Source organism: Trachurus japonicus, chromosome 21, assembly GCF_045865225.1.
Source record: "Trachurus japonicus isolate A0001 chromosome 21, Traja_1.0".
Lineage (NCBI taxonomy): Eukaryota > Metazoa > Chordata > Actinopteri > Carangiformes > Carangidae > Trachurus > Trachurus japonicus.
The window spans coordinates 2,914,520-2,931,239 of NC_140927.1; the positions used below are offsets into that span (position 1 = coordinate 2,914,520).

Sequence of the window (16,720 nt, forward strand, 5' to 3'; positions counted from 1 at the left end):
CTGTATTTACCTCGAAAACAACTCCAACACCAATTGGTGAATGTGCAGGTCACAACTTGTCAACCAGAGCGTTTTGGAGTTGTTGCATTGTGTATTTGATGAGTTTGATGAGGGAAACCAAGTAATCCCATTAGCCTCTGTAACGTAGCTCTGAGCAGCTCGCGGCTCTGCTCTGCCGTTCTAAAAATAGCTTGCACTGACAAATAACGGTAATGAACCTACTGCTATGACTATAGGGATTATGGCAATGGGCCAGTTTGCCAAAATGTTGAACTATCCATTTAATACTGTTTTTTTAATATATATACTATGTTGGATATATTTTGTTTGCCACTAATATCATCATGTCGTGGTAAGAAAACTCTGGACAAATGAGAGCAGATCTGAGCTCGTCACATGTGTTCTTAAAAGCCCAGACTGTGTGAAAAACACAGGAGGGCAGGAAATAAGAGAGGGATTTGTAAAAGATGTTTACTTTGACAGGGATTAACAGAATTTGCAGAGGACCTGCACAAAAGGATCAAAAAGCAGACATGTGCTCAGAAATGACAGTGAAGGCTAGTAGGGATGCTACACTACATAAATCAAGTCAAACAGAGGAGGCGTTGGCTGCACACTGAGCTCTTCTATAGGATGAAGCAGCATTAGTCAGCTTATGCCAGTAATTAGACCAAAGTGTGAAAAGCATTTGTCATTGTCAGAGACGCACACGGAGCTGTGTCACCTCCCCGCACTCCTTTCACATGTCCTCGGTAACAGTCAGGTTTAGTCATACAGTCATGTCACCTGTTTGCGATAGAGCTTGTGAAGCACACGCTCATCTCAGGAGGCCCATGACTCATGTTGACATGTGTGCTGAATCATTGTGTGGCTCAGATTATCCTACATCCATACACGTGTCAAACAACACTCGCTGGGAGAGAAGCTACAGAACCGTTCGCTATGGAAACCAACAGGTGAGCCTGGTTAGTGCACAGGTACAAGACAAACACAAACACACAAGTGGTAATATGTCAGTAAAGTGCAGCTGGTTGTGGTGAATGAGAAGAACTGTGAGTGCGAAACTGGTGAAGCTGAGGGATGATGTGTTCAAGGTGAAGAGCAGTAACTGGTAAAGATGAGTACTGACTGTTAGCTGAGCAGTGAGGAGGATGGGTGGTGGAGATGCAGACAGAGGTGAACAAAGCATGGTTGTAGCTTTTGTTTATTTGATGTCCTACTTCAGAGTAGGTCTGTCACAATTATTACATAATTGATCACAAGCATTTTGCGTAATCCTTAACATCTGTATAAAAACAGCTGGATGAAACAAACTAACAGAAATGTCATGTTTCCTCGTTGTTTTCCACTGTTTGAGGTTTGACTGGTGCTCAATACAAACTCTATCTATCTATCTATCTATCTATCTATCTATCTATCTATCTATCTATCTATCTATCTATCTATCTATCCCCATTCTTCTGTCTTTTTACTTCCTTTTTTATTTATTTCTACCCCTCTCTGTGTGTCCCTTTCTATCGTTCTTTCTTTCTTTCTTTTATCCATCTATCTATCCATCATCTATCTATCTATCTATCTATCTATCTATCTATCTATCTATCTATCTATCTATCTATCTATCTATCTATCTATCTATCTATCTATCTATCTATCTATCTATCTATTCTTTCTTTCCATCTACCCTGTTTCTCTGTCTTTTTCTTACAACAATATACTTTTGGTGAAAAGATGTGAACTCGTTTGCTACATCACACTCACTGCAAGAACTGGAGCAGTAACATGAATAGCTGCTAGCTACGTAAGGGATAATGCCCGACGAGGTGTCCATTATCAGAAATTAATGGACGACGCGGAGGCGTGAACCGTCCGACGCGGAGCGGAGGACGGTTGCTTCCGCGAAGTCCATTAATCTCTGATAATCGGACACCTCGAAGGGCATTATCCCGCTTATACCATGGTCACTTACGAGATAAATACATATTAAATCAATTACTTGTAATTTAATGTTGTTTTTACCGTTAAAATGTTGTTTTTACCGTTAAAATCACACGTCTTTAAGCGGCTGAGCCGAGCGGACTATTTACTAACACTCGTCGGCGATAAAAAAAAAAAAAAAGAGGGACCCGCTGTGACCGCAGCGTAACTACAGCCAGTGACTCTGCCACAGCCTGGTAGCTGATCAGTGAAGGGAGGTGATGTGACGGCTCAAATGTTACGTGACACAAAGTATTATTTCAGACGGCCAGTGCACTTCTTACCGCTTGTGTGTTTACAGACTTCAGTGCCGTGATGCGCTGAAAAAAAGTTGTTTTGGTCCGAGTGTCCGTTGCCGTGGTTACCAACAAGCGTTTGAGCCAGCGCAGTAATATTTAGAACGTAATCAGGCTATTTTACCGGAACATCTTTATAGGTGTCCATTATCACTTTTTAATGGACACCCCGCAGCCAATCAGAATCGAGGATTCACCCAGACCATGGTATAAAAAAATATAATTAAGAGGAAACTGAGCCAAGAAACAGACAGTGAATCTCTTCCATATGGCCTCCATATTGTCATGGGGTCAGAGGTGAGCTGGAAGCATTTGAGATTTTCAAGTGGACGTGGAGTTAGAAAAGATTGGTCTAATTCAAAAGTCGTGTTATTGGAAGCTGCAGTCTGTATAAGAATGAACTGGTTCAAACTAGAGACAATGGTGAAAATATTCAGTATGTGTGTTGGGTATATCACTAAATCATTCAATATTCTCAACTAAATTCAAAAAATAATGTGCTCAGTGAATATTAACATGTTTCCTGTATGGTGCTGCAGTAGGTATAGAAAATATGTTTGTGACAACAGCTTAGGCTATAAGATAATATGATAATTTTAGTCAGTTTAGTTTTAGTCATTAATCACTTTGCTGAAAAAACATCAACTGCTTCATTTAAAGGCGAGTTTGTATGCGATGCACATCCTGCTACTGTCTCCCTGTGGGAAACAGATAGTAACAGTGATAACACTCGACGAGGACTCGCACACATTCTCTCCTCAGGTGAGCAGACCTGACTTGTGTGTTAAACAAACAGCATTAGCATGCTGTGTTCGTGCTGCAGCGGTTATGAGCGACGGTGTATTAGTTGTGGTTGTTATATTCAAACCATTAGCGTGTGTGTAAACCCTGCTCCTTCTGTACCAGACACTACACATGCATCTGCCACATGGGTGTAATTAATGCAGCAGCACCTCTACCTGTGTAAACGGGCAGAGCATCGGTCCTGACGCAACTGGGTCAATACAGGATTTAATCAGTATCATCATCACTGATACAGTACGTCAATGGCATTCATACAGAAATACAATATTATATTAACAGGCTGGTTAAAACCGCTTTAATAAATTCCTGCTGCAGCAGTTACAAGTGATTAAACTGATCGTATAGTGTGGGTTTCACAGTGCAAAAGAGTGCAAATGATCTATTATTGACAATACAGAGTCAGGGGGGGTCTCTGATCGATTACATTCAGGGCCCCATAAAGGCTCGGCCCTCATAGCCAATATAAGGCTGCGTCCCAATACTCGCACTTCCCCTCAAAATCAGCCCTAGCCCTTGGTTTTGCGTGTTTCGGCGAAAGGGTAGGGTGTCCCAAACGTCAAGAAAAGTAAGGGAAGTGCTGTTCAGCCCTTATATCCCCCACTTAATTTGAAGGGCCGTGTAATGCACACTACAAATTGAGGGGAAGAAAATCGAGTCCTGGAAACCACTGAGCCATACGCAGCCAGCCAAGTTAAGTTGGTAAATATTATACAAATTATATAGGATGGTGGTTATAATGCGACATGCCTGTCATCAGAAGACAGTGGTGTGTAAACACTGTTTTGATGCAGATGCAGATACATGAGTATTAAAAGAAAAAGATAATTAAAGAGTATTATACTACAGACACCGGAGGAGACCTGTCACCGGAGGTTTGTGAACGGCAGCGCTCCAAACAGTTCTGAGAGATCGTGACACTTCACGTGACGCCGGTCTGTCGCCTGTACACCTGCATCTTTTTTCTTTTTTTACTCCTTTACTCCCGCTGTGTCTTACAACAGCTGGAATACGTAGCAGAATTGACATAAAACATGATCGCAACTCACATTTATCCGGCAAAGAACTGTTATATCTCACACAGGCTTCGCCCTCTACTGGACTCTATTCCTTTTTACTTCAGCGTCGGCGAGTGCCCACTGTCACACTAGCTCCAAGGATGGAGTCGCCGCTTCAGGAACAACGCAACTGCCCGGCCTGCCCTAACGGCATCATCGCGCCGGCAGACCCACATCTTCTCTGCTTCGAGTGTCTCGGGAGGAAGCACGCCACCGCCGGGCTGGAGCAGCGCCCGGCCTGCCCGTGCTGCCGAGACATCCCCCGGGTTCGCCGCCAGCAGCGAGCGGACTACTTCACCGGCGGTGAAGCTCTTCTCACCCTGTCTCCTGATGGCAGTGAGGAGGAAGAGCGGGAGTCGGAGGACGACGCCATGGAGGAGGAGGATGCCGCTCCAGCGTACACCACCTCCACGCCGCCTGATGAAGCTTCGCCGCCCAGACCCGCCTCAGCCTCTGCTGCAGACTCGCTACGAGACGAGGAGGATGAACTCTCCCTCTCCGCCGGCTCGACGGTTTTTGGCGCCGCTTCTATCAAGCTCGACTTCCCGAGAGTCATGACGACTGCAGCGGAGTGTGTCGGGCTTCCCCTGCCCCCCCCGCTGCCCCCGAAGCCGGTGAGCCGTCTCTGCCAGGGGTTCTACGGCCCGGCTCAACCACCCCAGCCCGTGTTCGTCTCCCCAACGCTTCCCGACATCTGGCTATGCGTGAAGGCGTCTTGGCAGGAGCCGCTGAGGACCAAGGCGACAGTCACGGGGATGGCGCCTTTCCTGCGTGTGCAGGGCGAGACGGAGACTGTGTTCCCCGGTGTGCCCCCGCTCGAAGACGCTCTGGCTGTGCTCATTATCCCACACTCAGCCGGCTGGTCAGGGCACAGAAAGCCACTACCACCGCTGCAGCAGGATAAGGACACGCTGGAATATTTTGACAAGATATTCCAGCTGGGCGCGCAACTAGCAGCAGCAGCTAACAACCTCGGTGTGCTGGGCGTAGCAGCGGCGGCTTCACTCCCGCGCGACGCCCCCCCCTCCCCTGACACTATGGAGTTTCTCGACCGGACCATCGGTCAGATGAACAACCTCATACAGGGAGTTGCTACTGCTGCCGGACGAGTGATGTCACTGTCGGTCGTCGGCTCTCGCCACATCTGGCTAGGTCTCACCGCCCTCCCCAGAAGGGACCGAGAGGATCTTCTGGTTGCACCGGTCTCTACTGACGGTCTCTTTGGCTCCCTCACTACGGTGACGCAGCGGCTACTCCGCTGCAGTCGTCATGACTCTCGGGAAGTCGAGCTTGATAGAAGCGGCGCCAAAAGCCGTCGAGCCGGCGGAGAGGGAGAGTTCATCCTCCTCGTCTCGTAGCGGCGGCGAGTCTGCAGCAGAGGCTGAGGCGGGTCTGGGCGGCGATGCTTCATCAGGCGGCGTGGAGGTGGTGTACGCTGGAGCGGCATCCTCCTCCTCCATGGCGTCGTCCTCCGACTCCCGCTCTTCCTCCTCACTGCCATCAGGAGACAGGGTGAGAAGAGCTTCACCGCCGGTGAAGTAGTCGGCTCGCTGCTGGCGGCGAACCCGGGGGATGTCTCGGCAGCACGGGCAGGCCGGGCGCTGCTCCAGCCCGGCGGTGGCGTGCTTCCTCCCGAGACACTCGAAGCAGAGAAGATGTGGGTCTGCCGGCGCGATGATGCCGTTAGGGCAGGCCGGGCAGTTGCGTTGTTCCTGAAGCGGCGACTCCATCCTTGGAGCTAGTGTGACAGTGGGCACTCGCCGACGCTGAAGTAAAAAGGAATAGAGTCCAGTAGAGGGCTCCGCCTGTGTTAATATAACTAGGGTTACAATATCGTAACCTTCGTTTCCATCTGCATTTGTTTCATAAACTTCGATCTATATTCATGACATTTAATCAAATTTCGCCATTTCCACAAGGAACTTTTAAGTTCTTAATGGGAATAAAAACATGTGCATGTAACAACAGCAACAACAACAGCTGATGACACTGCCTGACAATTTTTGTTTTTGATCGACATCCGTTGATTTGTCAGACGAAGGAGAATAAAAACAGCCAAGGAAGTGGTGTCCTGTTATTGTGATCTTACAGAGCCACGCTCGTAATTTCATTCTGCTCTTCATCTCTGATGTTTTTTTGCTGAATGACAATAAAGAGAATCTTGAATCTTGATGTGTTTCCCCAGGAGACTCTGATGAGGAGTTCTAAGCCTGTTTGAACAGTTCATGGTCGACATGGAGACAGCAGCGAGACAACAACAGTGTTCGGCTCTGGGAGGCAGTCAGCTCAGCAGACCCAGAAGAGTGATACCGTCCTCGCATCAGATTCAGAAAATGCAGCAGAACAACATCTGTTTCTGAAGTGACTGAGGTGTAGCGTCACATCTGTACAGATCATGACAGGACAAGTGGAGGCCAGGGGACCATGTTCTGCTGGGGGACAGGGTCGGGGTCAGGAACACAACACAGGACTTACATTCATTTAAACTAGCCCACTAATCAGAGGGTAAAGCCCTCAGCAATGACATGAATTTGAAAATCGCACTATAGTCACTGACAGAACACACACACACGCTCTAGAGCTGAAGTGGGTCTGTGGTTTGATGCCCGGTTCTTCCTGTCCACTAGCCTGACAAGCCAGACTATATCATTAACATGTCTAGTCTGGCAACGACCGGTAGACCTCGGCTCAATCCAGGGGGGTGGGATGAAGGCTGTCTTTCAAACTGCCTCTGCACGTAATAGGATAGCGCTACGACTAATTTATTTATTTATTTGTTTATTTCGGGCATGTCAATTAAATCATCATCATCACACTTCATCTTAGTTGAAATAATACAATACACATGGCCGAAAGGGAAAGCGGGAGAAGCAAAAGCTTATCTAGTCCCGCCCCCATTACCCACAGAATAAAATCTTCATCATAATCTTTTCTTTTCACATTTTGACGTAACATTTTCTTTTACTTATGACATTTTGACATAACATGTTACAACAGTAGGTAGTATACAGAGCTGAAGTTTAGCTCTAGACAATACATACAGATTACGTGTGTGTCTGCACGTGTCCATATTTGTCCGTCATGAGTGAACAACAGTCTCGTCTTGTAGTCTGGCATGTCACAAAGTCCCAAAGTGGTCCAATCGACAGAGAGCAAAAGTCCAGTGTACTTATTTTTTGTTGGGATGGTGTGAGAGCCCTTTTATGCCATTTTTCTTTTATTCATCCGTCTCTTCTGTGGCTTTCACCGTGCTTAACTTCGCCATATCCTCCCGAGCTTTGGCTACGTCAGTTCGCATCATTGCGCGTACTCGCGAATTGCTGAGATGTCAGAGTGCATCCCAACCACAGCACTCCGAGTAGTTGCATTGTCCGCCCTGGCACTGGTCTGCTCAATCAGAGCAAAGAGCAGGATGACGTTAGCCTGACAAGCCAATTAAAATGTATGTCGTCATCGATTCTCTAAACAGATAGAGCGCTGTGATTGGTGAACACAAAAAAACTCAAAAAGTTCCTATGGCTCGTTTCTAGACCTAGGGATGCGTCTAGATTTCTAGGCCACCTGTCCACATGTCGGAAGGCAAGATACCAAACATTTTGGTGGTCAGAGGTCAAGAATCAGTTTGATACAGTGCGTCATATAGCTCACTGCCTAGGGCAGGCACCCCATACACAGAGGCTATAGTCCTCGCTGCAGCCGGCCCTGGTTCAAATCCCTGTGTACCCTTGCTGCTTGTCATTCCTACTGCAAAAGCTCAAAATCTTTCCAACAATATTTATCTTATTTCTTGCCAAAATGTCTAATTTCTAGTCAAAAGTAATCTCTTTCCACTTCAAATAAGACTCTTCACCTAAAAATGTACTTGTTTTTAGATCATTTTCACTTGTTTCAAACAAATTTTCAATTGAAATAAGTATAAAAATCTGCCAGTGAGAGTAGGTTTTTTGTGCTTGTAATAAGAAAGAAAAACGTGCTCCACTATCATATGTGTCTACTTATTTCAAGTATCTGAAGTGTCTAAAAACAAGCTACTTTTTATGTGATGAGTCTTATTTAAGTATAATTTGTTTTGACTGGAAAAGACATTTTGACTAGAAATAAGACAAATATTTTTTGTAAGATTTTTAGTTTTTGCAGTGCATAACTGCCCGCAATGCATCACTGGCGTTAGAAATGCACTATAGGTAGGTAGAGGAGTGCTGATTATATGTGTGCGTGTGAATGATGCCTTAAGTGTAAAGTGCTTTGAGCGCTCATAGAGACTAGAAAAGTGCTTTATAATAGTGTCCATTATCCATTTACACTGGCACAGGGAGAACATGCAAAGGTTGCTAACAAGATTGTGGGAACTCAGTTTGTTGATTTTAATTGCTTATTTAAAAGGCAAGTACTGAGAAAAGCTAGGAGTATGTGTTTAGATGCTCTGAGTACAGTATGTCTGGTTACCATCTGGTGTGGTTGCTGTACAGTATGTGCCCCTCAGGTGAAAAACAACAGGTACAGACATTCATTCATCCACACTTCCATTAGGGAACTGAACCTGGTTGAACAGGGATGGAGATGGTGATGATGGTGATGATACTGACGATGATGTTGTTGTTGATGCTGATGTTGATGTTGGGGATCTACTTCACTTGAGACAGCCTTCTGTTGCACTACTGTTTTTTTTGTTGTTGTTTTTTTTACACTGGGGCTGAGATCTATTGCATGTGGGTTGGGATGTTTTGTTTTTGATGTTTTTTTTACACCTACTGCAACCCAACTTCCCAAGTTGGGACAAATAAACTAGACTTGACTTGACTTGACTTGACGAACTCCACACAGACGGACTGGGCCGGCTGAAGTGCTGCAGATAGTTCTCATCACATTAATTATTTACTACTAAATACATTTGGAAGAAAGAGGAGACAAAATAAAATAGTTTAGCTTTAAAGGGATAGTTCAACTTTTTTTTTTTGCATTGCTATAATCGCTATAGTCATAGCAGTAGGTTCGTTACCTTTAATTGTCGGTGTCGTGGACAAGTTGTGAGCTGCACAATCACCACGCTATGAGATAATAACGGAACGTTACGAGACGGAGCCGTTTAGAGGTAAATTCATGCAAAACCACTGATGCGCGTTGCGTTCAGGGACAGTTTTTCAGCAAGCAGTCTCTGTATTTACCCTGTATTTACCTCGAACACGGCTCAGTTTCGTAACATTCCATTATTATCTCATAGCGTGGTGAATGTGCAGCTCACAACTTGTCCACGAAAGTGTTTTGGAGTTTTGGGATTTTGTATTTGATGAGTTTGATGAGGGAAACCAAGAAATTCCTTTAGACTCCATAGCGTAGCTCTGAGCAGCCTGCTGCTCTGCTCCGCCGTTCTAAAAATAGCTTGCACTGACAAATAAAGGTGACGAACCTACTGCTATGACTATAGGGATTATAGCAATGGGCCAATTTGCCAAAATGTTGAACTATCCCTTTAAACACAGGAAGTGAAATGTGATAATTTCCCCCGTAACCCAAGTCAGTTGTTAGATGTGGTGAATTTGTGGTGATGCCGATGAAGAAGAAGAAGTACCGGAGTCGTGGATGTCTTATGCTGAAGGAAAGTGTTATCCAGTGACGGAGAGCGTTATCCTCTAACTCTACAGCTGTGTCTGCACTCTGCAACCTGCCAGAGTGAGATTGAAGACGCCAAAGAGGGACCATGGCCTTGGCATGCTCCTCAGAGAGAAAGTAGGGCAGATAACTGACCCCAGCAGTAATCTAACAGAAAGTCCTCGAATTCATAGCTCTCCACTATAACACAGAGGGATTGACCATTAACTACACAAACTATCTAGGGAAGTAAAATTATTCTCTAACAACATGATGTCATAATGTTATGATGTAAGGATTTTGTTCTGATGTTGAAGCTTTATTTCAACATGTAAATGACTTCCCTTACCACAGAAAAAGTGTTTTTTGTTTCTTGATCTGTGTCTGTCTCTGTGCTACTGCAAATTGCAAATATTTTATTCTTTTTATGTTCTGCTTTTATTTTAATAGTAATATTTTCATTTATCTTGATCCTTTTCAACTCCTGTGTATATCAGACTTTTTGTTGATTTTCTCTTACTGATGGAGATTGTCACGAAGACAAAGGTCCCTCCAGGGATCAATTAAAGGGACAACGAGGAGTTTCTCCATCGGCAGAACGAAAAATTCTGTGACAATAAAAAAGTCTCATATTAATGTGGATGAATCTACGCTACCCACACTTGTTAATGGGCCCATTTTCAATAAATATATCGTTTTGTCTCTATTGTTATTTTGTTATTATTAGTGGTGGTGGAAATGCTGGGCGAGCAGTGTTTCCTTACTTTTGGTTTTGTGGCGAGTCATGAGAATAACGCCGCCGAATCACCGTTTATGGTGGGAACTACTGACTTTAATTCTTGATGAATGAAAACATGAGTCTGTCTTGCATCGGTCAAAGAATTTCACGGTGCGCGCAGGCTCATAAATGTAGTGTGAAAACACTTCGCTTTTCCAAAACTCCTCGTTGTCCCTTTAAGTAATTCTGAATCTGAATGTTAAATACAGACTTTTAACTGTGGTTTGTTCCTGAGAGGAGCTGACCCATGTTACATATATGTCTCCCCTACATGTTCTATGTTCCCCATGTTTTGTCACTCATACCTCTGGGGAGGGAGGGAGTAATGCATGCTGGGATGCCAGTCACAGGTACAGGGTGTCCATCCACATGCAGCAGAAGCTGAATGTGACTTTCTCTCTCTCTCTCATTCATCAGTGTGAAAAATAAATGCTCTCCCAACAGCTGGAGAAGTCTGTGCACGTCATCTGTGACACCTGTGTCCCAGCATTAACCAGATGTCTCTGTAATCTCTGCACGGAGCTACATCAATAGCAGCCAAACGCACACACACACATTTCAGTCTCAGTCTAACGCCGCAGAAACGTCCGCCAAGTGACATCCTGCAAACCTCCGATGTGTTTTACAATGACAGACAATATGGTAAAAGGTTGATGTGATTGATTTAATGATGAATGGGCCAATCAGCAGTCTGACCTACATGGGACTGTGGGTTATAGTCATCATCAACATCGTCATCATCAGCGTGAGATGTTGAGACATTTCAAAGAAACAATGTCCTGTGGAAAAGTGTCTCCATTAAGCAGGGAGACGGAGGAGTGTGTGTGTGTGTGTGTGTGTGTGTGTGTGTGTGTGTGTGTGTGTGTGTGTGTGTGTGTGTGTGTGTGATGAATGGCAGAGCTCTCAGTAGCAAATTTAATCTGAGACCAGGCAAACGATGCACTCCATCTGACTAATCATCCAGCTGTAATGTCACAGTGCAGCAGCCATCCATCCGTGTCTTTATATCGGCGCTCGTCTAACTGAGGTGTCATTTCACCTCATCAGCATACTTGGACATTTGTCTTCTATCCTGGTTTTATTTGTCTCCTTTTCTTTTTGACAATCTTTTTTATTGGGGAAAGCTAAATGATCACAGGAGTGTATAATGAAGTGTTTCCCATTTACATCATAGCAGAGCCATCCACCAAACGAGCCACGAATACAAAGACACCGTCTGTCTAGACCAGGCATGGGCAAACTGCGGCCGGCGGGCCACATACGGCCCGTTGGGCTTTTTAATGCAGCCTGGCCTATCAAATATTGGCACAAAATTGTCCAAATGATAGCAAAGACCACAAACTCTGATGCACTGGCAAAAAAAGATTGACTTTTACATGTCATTTCAACATCAACACTGCCAATTTTGTACATTACATTTTAATTGCTATTTTGCTATTTTATTATGTATAGTTTGTTCTTTATATTATATATCCTATATGTTGTTATCTTCACTGTGCCCAATGCTGCTGCCGCACTGTAATTTTCCAGCTTGGGATCAATAAAGTCTATCCATCCATCCATCCAGCTATCTATTATATTAGTTAACACAAACACGCTCCATCCATCTGATACTAACCCGGTCTGTCCATCAAATTTTAAAACTCATTGTGGCCCCTATGCCAAACAGTTTGCCCACCCCTGGTCAAGACAATTATACTAATACTACAAATACATTATTATATTTGTATGCATATGTATGTGCAAAATGTACAGCATGTACTGTGTACAAATAATGAGTGAAAACAACAAATGAGCTGCATAACATTTAGTAAAGGGAAAAGTTAAGGACATTTGAGGTAGATGCTGCGGGGGTTATCAACTAAAGAAAAAAAACAGTAACACTTTATAATAAGTACACACATACTAATGAGTATTCATGTGTTATAAATGAAGAATTCAGTATTTATTAATGCTTAACCAATGCTTAATAGTGTGTACTTATTATAAAGTGTTACTGCAAAAACTTTTGGATTGAATCTTTTCTAAACTGAGAAAATCCATAACAACTTTAAAATCTGAGCGGAGATGAAGAAGAGAGAAACAGATGGAGCAGAAGGAGATTTTTTTTACAATAAAATACAGCATCTAGTCCAAAGGTCACGACATAAACCCCAAATATCACAGTAAACAGACTTTATACTGAGTGGTGATGGGAAATGGACTTGCACTTATGTAGCACTTTTCTATTCGTATGCAAGTTACAGTGTTACTCACATTAACCCATCAACACACACACACACACATCATACAACGCTTGTAGCTACATACGTACATAAGAGAAAACACAATGGCAAAAGAGAAAACAATGACAAATTGCTAAACTTTTTTTTCTTTTTTGTTGTTGTGTTTAGTAATTTGTCGTTGTGTTTTCTCTTTTGCTGCTGTGTTTCCTGATTTGCTGTTGTGATTTGCACCTCAGGGCCACCGTAGCATCCACCTCTGCTCTCTACACTCAAACCCACTGCTGTCTGACTGCGGTGGCTACAGGACCTACTATAAACACTTAGGGATGTATATTAGACTGCTGTTCACTAATTAAACAAATCAAAAATGGCTGCATGAGGTCAGTCGTCATGGTGTCACATGGTGGTCTGTCCTGTGAGGGGACGATCACTCAGAAACAACAGCCACAGCCGCTTCACTGCACTCGCGTGTTTCCTCATCATGTTGCCACAGGGAGCTCCCGGTGTAACAGGTGGGTATTAGTGGAGGATGCAGCTGCACCCCTGGAGAGCTATGGAGCTAGAACGGTCTCATAATGAATAAATGCACACAGAAATTCATAAATGCACAACAAAGTTTCACAAATGTATTTGGGGATTTGTATATACATGTGACTCGAAACACAAATACATTTTCAATGCACACACAAATATGTTTCATTTCATATGTAAGTAAAAAATATCCACATATAAAAAGTAAGATTCATAAACATATTTCCAATGCACACACAAATCTAAAAAATAATCACAAATACATGAATGTTAAAGTATTTGCAATCTTCATCAAATACGCATTTGGGGCTTGTTACATTCATATATGAACTGTTGGACCTGTATTTACAAAGTGCTTTTAATTTGTAAACCTCCCTGCATTTGTGTGTGAAACTTTTGAGACTCCCCTGACGTGACTCTGATCCACAAATGCGTTTTTTCTAAGAGGAGGTTGTCTGTAGCCAATCAGATGTCTCCCTCCTTTACAGCCAATCACGTGAGTGTCTCCCCCCACGAGGGGTGTTTATGTCATTAAAACGCGCACCGCAGGCAGGCAGCCCGTGCTGTTTGGACGAGAGGCTAACCCTAGCTTCAGGCTCAACGATGTGCAGAGCGGCTAGGCTGCTGCTTACACCGTTAGCATCTACAACTCGAGGTAAACTTTATAAATACGTTACAGTAATCTCAGAATCTTATGTCCATGTTTGAACTACACGATTATCCCATAAGGAGTAATGTCATATTATTGTAGCCGATGTTAGCATTAGGCTAATAAGCTAATGTGAAGCTGTGAAACATATTTTGATAGTGTTTTAAATTGTTTTACAGAACCGGAGACTTAAGTTTCTGTCTTGTCTCAAACTGTAAAGCTGCAACACAGAAACTGTCATGGACTGAGACTGGTGGGTGACGGCTCCTGGACTCGATGTTACCTCACCTGCTGCCTGAATCACCGATGATCGGCTACTGGAGCTCCACGTTACACTGCATTCACCCAGCTATTAGCTATTATTTTACATTCCTATTATATATATATTTGTATATGCACATATCTTTTGCGGGTTACCAAAATGATGTTGCACTGGAAATTCAGCTAATACAATACAAGCTTGTCTGTTGACAGTATGGCTCACCTTTACATCATCCACAGCTTATAAAACGTTTTCAATGCTGTGAAATGCTAAAATTACTAGTGCAGTTTAAACATGAAATTAATTTACTAAGATTTGCTTCACTGAATTTTAATGGGCCAGATCTGTACAGTAACATGAACACCACGACACACTGCTGTAATCAATAATAAATTCCAGGACTATTTCTATGAATGCTTTCACTACACACAAGAAAAATACAAATGTTTAATCTTGTTACCCTCCTTGAAATAATAAAGCATCCAGAGATGAATATCAGAGCTTGTGCTTTCCTGATGTTTCTTGTCAACTAATCTATGATACTGAAAACAATAATTCACCTAAGTGTCACATTACATTGACCATGAGGTTATGGTAAATATGTAAAAGAAATACTACAGTTTAATCACAGTAACTTTCTTTATTATTACATGTTCAATGATAACAACCATGGACTGAATAAAGCATTTGTATTAACTGGACTATGAAAATAGCTGCTTCCAAATCTTCACTGTCAATTTTAAGTTCACCCTAAAAAGTGTGAGGTCAAATGTGGACATAGAATAATAAAACAGTTGGTCTGTTCTCTCATCAGAGGTTTTCTGGTTTCATCATCATAGCAGCTCCACACATGATGTCCTCCTTCTGTTGGCACCGGTCACTCAGCTCTCACAGTGGCTCCTTAGAATCACAGAAAAACACAAGAACTTAAATTAAAACATTGTTGAGAGGTGCAGGACTGTCTGCTTCAGTTTAAGCCATTTGTGTGTGAATTCACAGCAGTAAATGACAAACCCCCACCTCTATTGGTATTAGGGGTGTCAACGTTTACAATTTTTTCTACACGTGTAACCGGAGATAGAGAGGAGACGGAGGGGTGAAGCCAGTTTAGTGGGTTAGCGAGGTTGAGTCTAAAGCCAGGCTCTACAAAGGTGTCTCTCGTTTAACCCGGCTAGATCACCATGGTAAATGCTTAGCTCATAACCTGGTCCCGACCAGGTTATATTCAGAGTTTAATAATAAAATCGGCTATAAAAGCGCAGCTGTTTAACTATGTAACTCATTTACAGCTGGCGTCATTTACTTTGAAAGTCTAGTGGAACTGGATGCGCTGATCCGCTGCTGTTGACTTTCTCTCTGAGCGTCTCCGCCTGCAGATGTTCAGCTGAGGGAAGACGCTGCTCAGCTGCTGAGCCGAGCGTCAGGAGCAAGTTGATAAACTTCGTAGTACCGTGTTAACTCTGGGGGGACCGCGGGCTAGAGGTTTTGTTAAGCTGGAACATGAACATGAACTAGCTATGCCTCCTTCGCAGTACAAACCGGAGGAGTCTGTGTTTTTTTCCCCTCTGCCTTTATTTAGAAAGGTCAGCTGGAGAGAGACGGGTAGGCTACGCGGAGATAAAGTGAGGGGGGATTGACACGCAGTTCCATTATTATCTGAAGCTTTCAGGCAACGTTATCACCCCTAAAAATACTATATTGGTGAGAAATGAAGGAGGAGGAGGGAAAAAAGGCGTGTAATCGATTATTGATTTTTCTAAACGGTTATGATTTGTTATCCGTGTATCCGTTTACACGTGTAGATGTTGACACCCCATAATTGGTATTTATCAGTACAGTATGACACCAGCAAGATAGTAAGTTCATGGATAAACCTGGGGGCTTGAGACCGATCCTACCGATCACTGCCAACATGACGCCGTGGTTGTTAAATGTTAAACCGTATTTATCTCGGTCGGTAAAAGTCGGAGACGAGCTACGGTTAACATGGCTAACACGGAGCTAACCGCCAGCTAACACGGAGCTAACGGCGAGCTAACGTTAGCCGTGTGTAGCAAAGTGAATCGGTTATTCACATTAACTCTAAAATTAACTTGTCTGGGACGGTGACAGTCTCATGTTCTCCAGTCAAAACACACAGGAGAACACACGGGAAAGTAATTTTATTTTACTTTCTGTCACTGAAAACATGTTTCAGACCTGATTTAACGTCACGATTCATGCTAAACAGTCATTCATATTTCTGGAATATGACTTATGTAAAAGATTCACAAGAAATTAGTACTTTTTACTTACACTTGAACTGCCAGAGGCCATCTTTCGTCTCCAAGCGGCGCCGTCCGGCTAGCTTCCAGCCTCTCGTTCAAACAGCACGGGCTGCCTGCCTGCCTGCGGTGCGCGTTTTAATGACATAAACACCCCTCGTGGGGGGAGACACTCACGTGATTGGCTGTAAAGGAGGGAGACATCTGATTGGCTACAGACAACCTCCTCTTAGAAAAAACGCATTTGTGGATCAGAGTCACGTCAGGGGAGTCTCAAAAGTTTCACACACAAA

At 43.6% G+C, this 16,720-nt stretch overlaps 1 protein-coding gene across 2 annotated transcripts in view; it reads right to left on the bottom strand.

Moving 5' to 3' along the window:
• dpp10 (dipeptidyl-peptidase 10 (non-functional)) overlaps positions 1 to 16,720 on the bottom strand; it is a 313,714-nt gene that overhangs the window by 106,916 nt on the left and 190,078 nt on the right. The window lies entirely within an intron of this gene.